Source organism: Anomaloglossus baeobatrachus, chromosome 2 (genome assembly GCF_048569485.1).
Source record: "Anomaloglossus baeobatrachus isolate aAnoBae1 chromosome 2, aAnoBae1.hap1, whole genome shotgun sequence".
Taxonomy (NCBI): Eukaryota; Metazoa; Chordata; class Amphibia; order Anura; family Aromobatidae; genus Anomaloglossus; species Anomaloglossus baeobatrachus.
Window position 1 is genome coordinate 775,402,114 of NC_134354.1, and position 13,535 is coordinate 775,415,648.

Genomic DNA, 13,535 nt, shown 5'->3' on the forward strand with positions numbered 1-13,535 from the left:
TTTTTTTCTGCGCTTGGCGGAGTGTCAAAAAAACGCAACCTGCAGGAATCCGTTAGGCGTCCGTTTTTATAATGGACGCCTATGGTGGCGGATTCCATTAGAATGCGTCATGTGACGGATTCCGTTAACGCAGCGGTCTTTACACAACTGCGCATGCTCAGATGTGTAAAGTCAAGGATTGCGTTATTTTGTACGATCTGTAGCATGCGTTGTGCCACTATATGCAACGCATCCGTTGCATGCGTCACACAACGCAATGCTACGGATCCCGTCCAACGCAAGTGTGAAACTAGCCTTTACTGAGTAAACCTTTTTATTTTGGGAGAAAATTTTAACACTAATTGTATAATTATTATCGTAATCCTTATAGGAATTACCTGTTTTTTTCTGTTCTCTCAAAAAGTCATCAAAACTACATGGAATGAAACTGCACATAATGTATTGCACAAGTTCTCTACAAGAGAAGACAAACTAGTATCGCAGTTACTGCTGATGACTAGACAGCTCCTTACAGTTCTAAGTTTAGCCTTACTGACTACATTCTTCTAATCTATTTATTTTTTTTAATATATAATATCTTCAGTTCCTGAAAGCCAAAACTGTATTAATACCAATTGATGTACTTTTAATAAAAATAAATATATATATATATATATATATGTATGTATGTATGTATATATATATATATATACATACATACTCATCAGTTTTGTTTTTAAAGGTTACGTTTATAATATTACAAATTTTTCCTGTGTAGTGATGACCAACTCATGGATATAAAAGTTCGCTGAACTACCATGGACTTAAAGAATACAATTACAATAAAATATGGTTTCGCAGCCAAACTTGACCTGGACACCCCCTGTAAGTTTAAGAGGTCCAAACTTATGTACACCATGTGCAGAATTATTAGGCAAATGAGTATTTTGATTACCTGATACTTTTATACATGTCGTCCTACTCCAGGCTGTATAGGCTGAGAGCCAACTACCAATGACGTAAATCAGGTGATGTGTACCTCTGTAATGAGGAGGGGTGCGGTGTAATGACATCAACACCCTATATAAGGGGTGCTTAATTATTAGGCAACTTCCTTTCCTTTGGCAAAATGGGTCAGAAGACAGATTTGATGGGCTCTGAAAAGTCCAAAATTGTGAGATGTCTTGCAGAGGGATGCAGCAGTCTTGAAATTGCCAAACTTTTGAAAATCATGTTTTTCCTGAACGATAGCAACTTCTTCCTGTACCACTGCTTGAAGAAGTTGTCTTCCAGAAACTGGCAGTAGGTCTGGGAGTTGAGCTTCACTCCATCCTCAACCCGAAAAGGTCCCACAAGTTCATATTTGATGATACCAGCCCATACCAGTACCCCACCTCCACCTTGCTGGCGTCTGAGTCGGAGTGGAGCTCTCTGCCCTTTACTGATCCAGCCTCTGGCCCATCCATCTGGCCATCAAGCGTCACTCTCGTTTCATCAGTCCATAAAACCTTTGAAAAATCAGTCAAGATAAAACGTCAAGACTGGGCCAAGAAATATCTTGTGTCTTGGTCAGAGGTGGTGGCTTTTCAGCCTTCCTTACCTTGGCCATGTCCCTGAGTATGGCACACCTTGTGCTTTTTGATACTCCAGTAACGTTGCAGCTCTGAAATATGGCCAAACTGGTGGCAAATGGCATCTTGGCAGCTTCACGCTTGATTTTCCTCAATTCATGAGCAGTTATTTTGCGCCTTTTTTTTTTTTCTCAACACGCTTCTTGCGACCCTGTTGGCTATTTGCCATGAAACGCTTGATTGTTCGGTGATCACGCTTCAAAATATTGGCAATTTAAAGACTGCTGCATCCCTCTGCAAGACATCTCACAATTTTGGACTTTTCAGAGCCCGTCAAATCTCTCTTCTGACCCATTTTGCCAAAGGAGAGGAAGTTGCCTAATAATTATGTGTCGCGGGCGGCGGAGCACTGCGCTTGCTAACCTCGGGTCCGGCGCTGCTGCTGCTCGGTGACTCGAGCGGTGGGCCGGATCCGGGACTCGAGCGGCGCTCCTCGCCCGTGAGTGAAAAGGGGGTGGTTTGTTTGGGGATTTAGTCCGTGACTCCACCCACGGGTTGTGGTGAAGATGGGTACCACCGCTGCTGTTGACGGGGATCCCGGGAGCGATGGTAGGGAGCAGCTGGGATGTTGTCCCCCCCCCCCACCCCCCTCCGTGGGTAGGGGTTGGTGGTCCCGGGGCCCGGTGGTGTGACGGGGAGGCAGGGTCGGTGAGGTGCAGGGTTGCAGGGACAGCGCGGTGCCGAATGGCACGGGTGTACTCACTCAGCAATTGATGCACAAAGTCTCCCGGTAAACCAAACGGCTGGATGTACGGGTCCCGCAGCCGGCTGCTGTCTCTCTCCCCGGACAGGTGATGGTGGCTGTCTCTCCCTGCACCTTTTGTGTACTGTGTTGACTTCAATGGCTTCCCAACGGTAGTCCACTCCCCGGTGTATAGATACTGGAGGAGCCTGTTTTGCCCGCAGACGCTGGCCCTTGGACTTCTAGCCGGTGACGGTGGCTGTATGTCCTCACAGTGTGAGCGGTTGCCTTCAATCGGGACTTGGTTGTTAGGGAACCCCGGGGGTTCCTGTCACACATTCGGATTTGACTATTAACGGCGGCTCCAAGCCTGGTCGGGGTCTGATGGCCCTGCCTGGGTGTGCTTAGCTTCACTCCATTCCCTGGTCCGGTACCGGTGGGCCATCGCCCCTCCCCGGTCCTTACGGCTCTGCGGAGTTCCACAAACTCCTGCAGACGGCCACCACCGTCTGCCAACCTTGCTCCGACCCAGACACTCAAGTGTTTACTCCTCTCACTTTCACCTCCAAGGCTAAACTGTCATTTTTTTTCCCGCCTCCAGGCCTGTGAACTCCTCGGTGGGTGGGGCCAACCTCCTGGCTCCGCCCCACCTGGTGTGGACATCAGACCCTGGAGGGAGGCAACAAGGGTTTTGTGTCCGACTAATGTAACTGTCCGAGGGTTGGGGGTGTGTGTGTGTTTTGTCTGTGGCTACCTGGCTAGTCCAGGGCGCCACATATGCACACCTTATATAGGGTGTTGATGTCATTACACCACACCCCTCCTCATTACAGAGAGGCACATCACCTGATTTACTTCATTGGTAATTGGCTCTCAGCCTATACAGCTTGGAGTAGGACGACATGTATAAAAAGTATCATGTGATCACAATACTCATTTGCTTAATAATTCTGCACACAGTGTAGAGATGAGCAAGCCTTTCAAAGTTTGATTCGCCATTCCTTACGAGTCTCCCAGTGTTCGCCGAACAGTTCATCGAACAGGCTGAGCCCATTGAATTCAATGGGAGGCCAAACTTATGTGTTGCAAAATGGTGTAGAGGGCTGAAAAAGAAATATTAAGCAGGACTTACTGAGTCTCCGGCACTGATGTAACTGCTCCCGTGGCTGTACTTCCGGAGCCGCTGATTATCCTCACACATTTACTGCTTTCCCTGCCCACCGGTGTATGATTGTCTGCAGTCAGACCCCCGCCCCCAGAGAACGTCTGTAAGGCCCCTTTCACACGTCAGTGATTCTGGTGCGTTTGTGCTTTTTTTTAAACGTACCAGAATCACTGACATACGCAGACCCATTATAATGAATGGGTCTGCTCACACGTCAGTGATTTTTCACTGCACGTGTCTCCGTGCAGCGTACCCGCGTGTGCGTGATTGCCGCACGGAGACATGTCCATTTTTTTCTGGCATCACTGATGACCCACGGACCACGCAGTGGTGTGGTCCGTGAAACACGTGCCAGAAAAAAACGTGGTTTTAAAATAATAAACATTTTAACTCACCCGGCGTCCAGCGATGTCCTCTGCAGCCCGTTCTCCCTGCAGCTTCTGAGCCGGCTCATTATTGTTGCGCATATTCATTATGCGCGACACAGCCGACCCGGAAGCAGCTCCTGCAGGGGTCACCGCCGGCCGGATGCTGCGTCGCGGGAGGATTCAGCACCACGGACAGCGGGAGCGGGCGCAGGTGAGTGAATCTCTAAGTGCAATCACGGGCCACGGAGAACGGAGCCCGGATTGCACTTAGACAACCCACCTGTGCCGTGATTTTCGGCACACGCAGGGACATGTGCGTGTTTTACACGCCAGTGAAAAACATCTGTGTTTTTCACTGACGTGTGAAACGGGCCTAATTGATGCAGACATTTCAGCACCAAATTTTCACCTCATCGTAAAAACTGCACCGAAACAGCAGCAAAACTGTTTTTGTGTATATTTTGCCGAGAAATAGAGATTTGCTGCTAAAACTCTTACACCGTATTCCTGCATCCAACCTACACCTCCAGGCAACAAATCTCATCCCTACCACGTGCTGTTATGTGGGATTTTTTATTTTTTTATTTTTTTTTTTTCTGCCAAGAAGTGTAGACCAGATGCATTAATATTGTGTAAAAAAAAACAAAAACAAACTTTGCCCCAAATCTAATCTGCATTCCTTGGGAAAAAATATGTCTGCAGTTTTCTTCCAGGCGATGCAGATCTGTGAACTTAGTAAGAGGTCATTGAGGTCAGGTTACCTGCGGTCAAAGGTGGAGGGCTGTCTGAACCTCCTTCTGTGGCCGCAATTAACCTGTGTGATGTCAAAGCTGATCGCTGGAGCTCAGTCTCTGCCTGAAGTTAGTGTGTGGTCATTGTTCCCAGGCTGCTCGCTGTGCCTTCAGATATAACAGTACTGGAATTGTTGTGGGACCTCGTGTGGGTTACATGGGTCCTGGGTCTTTTGGGGGTTAATAAAGTGGTGAATTATTATTTTTTTTTTTTTTGTGTATTCTATTTCAAATTAAAGGATCTTTCGCTCTTTCTTTTCACCTACAGCTTAGTAATGGGGGTAGTGTCATTTACTCCTCCCATTACTAATCTAGTAGGGATTCTTCTGTTTTTGTCTTGAAGGAACTGTAGTCAGCAGCTGGAGAGTTGATCCTCAATAATGTGTGAGGCGAACTGCGAGTGCACCACTGTCAAATAATCCACTGCAACTGCAGTGATCATGCACTGCAATGGCTTATGAGGGATCAGGGTAATATAGAGTAATGTCCAATAAAGGGACTAAGTTAAAAAGTCTAAAAGAAAATTCAGAAAATAAAGCACAAAAAAAATACACATTTTGTTATCACATCCGTAGCAACCTGATCTATAAATCTGTCACACTAGTGAATTCCTTCAGTGAACATGGTAAAAATAAAATAGCAAAAAACTGTCTTATCATTCAGCTGACAAAAAAGTGGAAGAAAATGCGATCAAAATAAATATATAAAAATTAAAGTTAAAAAACAAGCAATCCCTGAATTTCTGTTTCTTCATGATTGCCTCACAAAAAGTGAAAAAGAAAGCAATCAAAAAAACATTTTGACCCAAAGAGCAAAAAAACAAGCCCTCACATGACTGTTGGCAGAGAAATATAAAAACTATGGAATTCAAAATTCAGTGATGTAAAAAAACCCTTTTATTTTTTTTTTAAAAAAAAGCATTTTTTAGCATAATAGCAGCCAAACCTAAAAAAAATTGAAACAAAATAAACCTGGTATCGCTGTAATTGTACTGACCGGGGGAATTAAGCCGACTAATCACATATACTGCAAAGTGAACGACACAAAAATACATAAAGCCAGTTCTTCAACTGTTGTTGATTTGATTATTCTGTCGCCAAAAGATTGCAGTAGGGCACAGCTCACATTTATCCTGCGCTCTACGCTGCGCGCTTACACTAAAGATTACGTGTGGGGAAAAATGTAATTCAGACGAAATTCTCAACAGAGAATTCACTGTAATGAGGCAGAGGGAGTCACTTTGAACTCCTGCCTGGCCTATGCTTTGGAGTTGTCCATCTTTTTATGCGCCTTTTTTTTTTTTTTTTTTTTATACTTTAACAAAAGTGCAGTTATCAAGGGTTGTTGTTCACCTTTCAAACGACCCACCCTTGAACAGAGTCCAGAGTAACTCTGCTGCCTCATTATACTGAATGGATCCTTCAGGGGTTTCACATGAATCACATTTCGGAGATGTAGATGGAAACGCCGATGTAAGCGCTCAGCATAGAGCACAGGATAAATGGGAACTCATCCAAAATGTTCTGTACCCAAATACCATTCATCTCAACCCACAAAAACACAAGTCCCCACTCAAGTCTGTTAACGGTCATCTGTTAACCATAACGTGAAAGCCCCCATATTTTCGTTAACACAAAAGTTCTGGAGAAGTGCTTTGGCTCCTCCCTCAAAGAAATTAAGTGAAATATGATCTGAAGTGCCTCCCTCCCTTCTGATCCCCACAATGTGCCTAAACCACAGTTAACGTCCACATGTTTGGCACTGTTGTAGTGAGGAGAGCCTGCTTTATTTGCGGGGTGTGTCTCCAGAGAAGCACAAGCTGGGCGCAATGTATGGGCATTACAATGTACTGGGCACAACACGGACTTACTTGCAATTTTTAATTTTGCAACATTCACTGCATTTGACTTCATGAGTGTGTTCATGATACTAAATTATCATTACACCCGTAGATGAATTACCAGTGGGGTGTAATTTCCAAAATTTGGTCATTTTGAGGGGGATTTCTTCTGTTCTGGCACTTGGGGGCTCTGCAATTGGAATCTGCAAACTATTCTAGAAAAATGTGTGCTACAAAAATCAAATGGTGCTTTTTCCCTTTGGTGCAGCCAAACAGTACTGTATGGTCATATGTGGGGTACTGCCACGTTCAGGAGAAATTGTGTAATACATTATGGGGCTTTTTTTTTTTTTTTTTTTTTACCTATTCCTCTTGTAAAAATAGAAATCTGGGGTTAAAACAACATTTCAGTTGTAAAAATGTAAATATTTTTTGTTCACCGCAAAATAGTATAAAATTTTCGACACTTGTAGAGTCAATATGCTCACTGCACCCCTGGATGAATGTGAGGGGTGCTTTTTGTAAAATGGGGTCGCTTGTGGGGGTTTTCTGCTATTGTGGCACAGCAGGAGCTCTGCTAATGTGACATGGCATCCGCAAACCATTCCAACTTAATCTGCACTCCAATATGGCGCTCCTTCCCTTCTTCACTTTGAACTGTGCCTCAAAGGCATGGGGTACTGGCGTACTCAGGAGAAACTGCACAACAAATCGTGGATCATCCAATCTCCTGTTACTTTAGTGAGTTTGAAAAATGTGGGGTTAAAGCAACACTTTTTTGTGCTTCAAAATGCATTTTTTTTTTTTTTTTTTTTTTTTTACTTTCATGGCTCAACATTATAAAACTCTGTGCAGCACCTGGAGGTTCAAAGGTGCTCACCAAACAGCAAGGGTAAAATCATTGAGGGGGTCTAGTTTTCAATGTGGTGTCACTTGTGGGGGAGCTCTACTGTTTAGACACATCAGAGGCTCTCCAAACGTGACAGGGCGTCCATTAATGATTGCTGCACATTTTTCGTTCAAAAAGTCAAAAAGCGCTCCTTCCCTCCTGAGCCCTGCCTTGCGCCCAAACCGTAGATTCCCACCACATATGGGGTATCTGTGTACACAGGAGAAATTGCACAACAAATTATATATTGCATTTATAAAAGTATAAAATTTTCATTTTTTTTCCCTTCGACATTGCTTTAGTTGAAGCACCTTAAGGGTTAATAATCTTCTTGTATGTAGTTTTGAACAGTTTGTGGGGTGCAGTTTTTAGAATGGAGTCCCTTTTGGGTATTTTCTGTTACCTAGGCCTCTCAAAGTCCCTTCAAATGTGATGTGGTCCCTGAATAAAATGGCTTTGCAAATTTTTGCTAGAAAAATGAGAAATTGCTGATAAATGTTGACCCCTTCTAACTAACAAAGAAAATGATGTTTTAAAAATGTTATTTATTAACTATTTTGTGTGACAGAAGGCTCTAGTTTAAGGGTAGAAAGATTAAAAGTTTTCAAAATTTTTACTAAATTTTATTTTTACTAAATAAACGGAAAAAACAATTATAATAAATTTACCCCTATCTCAACCACAGGAATTATTTTGACACTGGTCCGAATTGAAAAATAATGGCCTGGTCAGGTAGGTGAAAACTGGCTCGAGGGTGAAGGGATTAATAGTAAATGCAGAGTAATGCACCTAGGACGGAGTAATCCTATAACTGCGTATACATTAAATGGAAGTAAACTCGGGACTACAGAACAGGAGAAGGACTTGGGTATTCTGATTACAAATAAGCTGAGCAGCAGCACTCAATGTCAGGCAGCAGCTGCTAAAGCAAACAAGATTCTAGGGTGTATAAAAAGAGAGATTAGATCCCGTGATCCCAACGTATTGTTACCCCTCTATAAATCACTTATGAACCACATTTAAATATGAGATCCTTTATTGGGCTCCACATTTTAAAAAGGACATTCAGAAGTTACAGTCAGTTCAAAGGCGGAAACTAGATTAATTCAAGGAATGGAGGCCGCCCGTATGATGAGAGGCAAAAAAAGACATCTGAGGAGACCTCATTTATATGTATAAATACATGTGTGGTCAATATAAAGGACGGCACATGACTTATTCCTGCCAAAGACAATACTAAGGACCAGGGGCAGTCACTGCGAGTGGAAGAAAAGCGATTCCGACAGCTAAATAGGAAAGGGTTCTTTACAGTTACAGCAGTCAGACTGTGGAATGCCGACCACAATAGGTAGTAATGGCAGATACTATAACAGCTTTTATATCAGGGCGGATGATTTCCTCAGTACACACAACATTGTTGATTATAAGTGGCATAATGACAAAATATATAATTGGTGGAGACGGGTGAAGAAGAGGGGGCGGGGGCTTTTTTGCAACGTCCTGTAACTATGAAAGAATCCAAACTATTTGCATTTTGCTTGATTTTTATTGGCCAAGAAGAGGTAATAATAAGGTGTGTGTGTATGTATGTATGTATGTATGTATGTATGTATATATATATATATATATATATATATATATATATATATATATATAATTTATTTTTTTTTTTGTTTTGTTATTACTAATAACAAAAAAACAACTTCTACTCTCCCTATCCTGGACCTCATCTTCGCTCCAGTCTTCATCTTAGCAGCTTTCTGACATCTCCAAATGCTTCCAGAGATGACCAAGTCACAGGCCATCATAACCTATATGAATCACCCTCTGATGTAGGAAGGCGTAGTCTTCCCCAGATGTGTGAAAATAGAGTCAGATTGAAGACCAAAATCGGGCTGCGAAATAGGTGACTGTACTGTGATAAAAATGGCTGTTACTTTTTTCCTATAATGACAAGGATTAGGAGGAAACTGAGTCCAATGTAAATTCCTAATTTCCCCTACATTGTAGCCATTTTTCTTGCCTTTTTACATACTTTGGCTCTAGTTTCTTATTTCTATTTTTTTATATCTTTATTTCATTTCTTTAAATTGTTCTTCTTGTTTTTATATATACAGTACAGACGACAAGTTTGGACACACCTTCTCATTCAAAGAGTTTTCTTTATTTTCCTGACTCTGAAAATTGTAGATTCACATTGAAGGCATCAAAACTATGAATTATCACATGTGGAATGAAATACTTAACAAAAAAGTGTGAAACAACTGAAAATATGTCTTATATTCTAGGTTCTTCACAGTAACCGCCTTTTGCTTTGATCACTGCTTTGCACACTCTTGGCATTCTCTTGATGAGCTTCAAGAGGTAGTCACCGGAAATGGTTTTCACTTCACAGGTGTGCCCTGTCAGGTTTAATAAGTGGGATTTCTTGCCTTATAAATGGGGTTGGGACCATCAGTTGTGTTGTGCAGAAGTCTGGTGGATACACAGCTGATAGTCCTACTGAATAGACTGTTGGCTGCTTTTTTCTTGTCATAATACAAATTCTAGGTAAAGAAAAACGAGTGGCCATCATTACTTTAAGAAATGAAGGTCAGTCAGTCCGAAAAATTGGGAAAACTTTGAGTGTACCCAAGTGCAGTGGCAAAAACCATCAAACGCTACAAAGAAACTGGCTCACATGAGGACCGCCCCAAGATAGGAAGCCCAAGAGTCCCCTCTGCTGCGGAGGATAAGTTTATCCGAGTCACCAGCCTCAGAAATCTCAGGTTAACAGCAGCTCAGATTAGAGACCAGGTCAATGCCACACAGAGTTCTAGCAGCAGACACATCTCTAGAACAACTGTGAGGCCCGTTTCACACGTCAGTGAAAAACACTGACGTTTTCACTGGCGTGTAAAACACGCACATGTCCCTGCGTGTGCCGTGAATCACGGCACACGTGGGTTGTCTAAGTGCAATCCGGGCTCCGTTCTCCATGGCCCATGATTGCACTTAGAAATCAACTCACCTGTGCGTTCTCCCTCTCTCCATGGTGCTGATCGCTCCTGCGGTGCAGCATCCGGCCGGCGCTGACCCCCGCAGCAGCTGCTTCCGGGTCGGCGGTTTCGTGCATCATGAATATGCGCGACAATAATGAGCTGGCTCAGAAGCAGCAAGCTGCACGGGCTGCAGAGGACATCGCTGGAGCCGGGTGAGTAAAAATGATTTTTATTTTAAAAGCACGTTTTTTTACGGCACATGTCTCATGGATCACACCACTGCGTGGTCCATGGGACATCAGTGATGCCAGAAAAAAATGGACATGTCTCCGTGCGGCAATCACGCACACGCGGGTACGCTGCACGGAGACACGTGCAGTGAAAAATCACTGATGTGTGAGCAGAACCATTCATTATAATGGGTCTGCGTATGTCAGTGATTCTGGTACGTTTAAAAAAAAAAAAGCACAAATATCCCAGAATCACTGACGTGTGAAACAGGCCTGAGGAGGAGACTTTGTGCAGCAGCCTTCATGGTAATAGCTGCTAGGAAACCTCTGCTAAGGACAGGCAACAAGCAGAAGAGACTTGTTTGGGCTAAAGAATACAAGGAATGGACATTAGACCAGTGGAAATCTGTGCTTTGGTCTGATGAGTCCAAATTTGAGATCTTTGGATCCAACCACCGTGTCTTTGTGCGATGCAGAAGAGGTGAACGGATGGACTCTACATGGATGGTTCCCACCGTGAAGCATGGAGGAGGAGGTGTGATGGTGTGGGGGGGCTTTGCTGGTGACACTGTTGGGGATTTATTCAAAATTGAAGGCATACAGAACCAGCATGCCTACCACAGCATCTTGCAGCGGCGTGCTATTCCATCCGGTTTGCGTTTTTGTTGGACCATCGTTTATTTTTCAACAGGACAATGACCCCAAACACCCCTACAGGCTGTGTAAGGGCTATTTAACTAAGAAGGAGAGTGATTGGGTGCTACTCCAGATGACCTGGCCTCCACAGTCACCAGACCTGAACCCAATCGAGATGGTTTGGGGTGAGATGGACCGCGGAGTGAGGGCAAAAGGGCCAACAAGTGCTAAGCATCTCTGGGAACTCCTTCAAGACTTCTGCACAACACAACTGATGGTCCCAACCCCATTTATAAGGCAAGAAATCCCACTTATTAAACCTGACAGGGCACACCTGTGAAGTGAAAACCATTTCCGGTGACTACCTCTTGAAGCTCATCAAGAAAATGCCAAGAGTGTGCAAAGCAGTAATCAAAGCAAAAGGGGGCTACTGTGAAGAACCTAGAATATAAGACATATTTTCAGATGTTTCACACTCTTTTGTTAAGTATTTCATTCCACATGTGTTAATTCATAGTTTTGATGCCTTCAATGTGAATCTACAATTTTCAAAGTCAAGAAGATAAAGAAAACTCTTTGAATGAGAAGGTGTGTCCAAACTTTTGGTTTGTACTGTATATTTTTCTTTTTTTTTTCCCTGAATATGTTCTATTTTTGGTCTCTCTACATTATCCCATCTGTATAGAAATGTATTTCGTACATGTGATGTTGATGCAGTGGAGCTCTGACCTTCTATTAATGTCATTTCCATGAACGATGCGTTTTGCTACCCCGGACCCGTCTGTCATCATCTTTATTTTTTTCTTCTCGGCTGAATGTTATCACGTAACGTAGCCGTGTCACGTTCCTTTAGCTACAAGCAAGTGTAAGATGTCACCAGTCCTTTCCACTTTAATACATGTTCAGATGCACCCGGCTGATGACCTACGCTCCGTTATTTCATGGCTTTTCTGAGCCGTGACCCATATTTTTATGACATTTTCATACTCTCTTGTTTCCATTATTACCCAGATCTCTGAGGTCGTCAGGCAATATTTTAAAAGGCATAAAAAAAAGACAAAAGCATCCGATTCAGAGTAAGGGCGGCTTTGCACGTTGCCACATCGCACGTGCGATGTCGGTGGGGTCAAATAGAAAGTGACGCACATCCGGCGTCACTTTCGACATCGTACTGTGTAAATCCTAGATGATACGATGAACGAGCGCAAAAACGTCATTATCGTATCAGCGTTGCATTCACCGACCTTTCCATAATGCCGGTGCCGCGACGGGTACGATGTTGTTCCTCATTCCTGCGGCAGCAGACATCGCTGTGTATGAAGCTGCAGGAGCGAGGAACATCTCCTACCTGCCGCCGGCGGCTATGCGGAAGGACGAAGGTGGGTGGGATGTTTACATCCTGCTCATCTTCGCTCCTCCGCCGCTATTGGCCGCCTGCCGTGAGACGACGCTATGACGCCGCACGACCCGCCCCCTTAGGAAGGAGGTGGGTCGTCGGCCAGAGCGACGGTCGCAGGGCAGGTGAGTGCATGTGAAGCTGGCGTAGCGATAATTTTCGCTACGCCAGCTATCACACGATATCGTACCTGGGGCGGGGACTATCGCGTGCGACGTCGCAACGTGCAAAGCCCGCCTAAGAGTAAAGGGGTTTCCGGACCCCACTGGATACAGGGTAAACAAAAAGTAACGCAAAAAGTTACTCGCGCAACTTTCTAACTTTTAGTGTCTTAGAAGCAGGAAAAATTGGCAAGCGCAAGGATCAGAATTGAACAAATCTTCCCAAATTTTGGGGGCAGATTCCAATAATTAAATAAAAAAAGTAAAAAAAATAAAATAAAAGATTCACCTCTCTTCTGAATTTTAAGGGCCTGTCCCGCCAATCCCATTCCTCCAATTATGCTTCTATTTTCCATATCCTTTCTTCTAGATGGATTTTCCATTCTTTAAGCATCATATGGTCTATGGGGTAACATCTCTGCCACAAGGAGGTTTTTACAGGTCTGTGGAGACTACAGATTCTGCCTGCCGACTTCTCTGATGGCTGTGATTAGTGCAGACAGACTCTGGCATTGACCCACAGACTTGTAGTTCATAGGCAGGCCAGCAAGAATTAATGGTACTTTACACACAACGATATCGCTAACGATATATCGTTGGGGTCAAGTCATTAGTGACGCACATCCGGCGCCGTTAGCGATATCATTGTGTGTGACTAAAAGGAGCGACGATCAACGATCGCAAAAACGGCCAAAATCGTTGATCGTTGACACGTCGCTCCTTTTCATAATATCATTGGTGGTGCATGCCGCTGGTTGTTCGTCGTTCCTGCGGCACCAGACATCG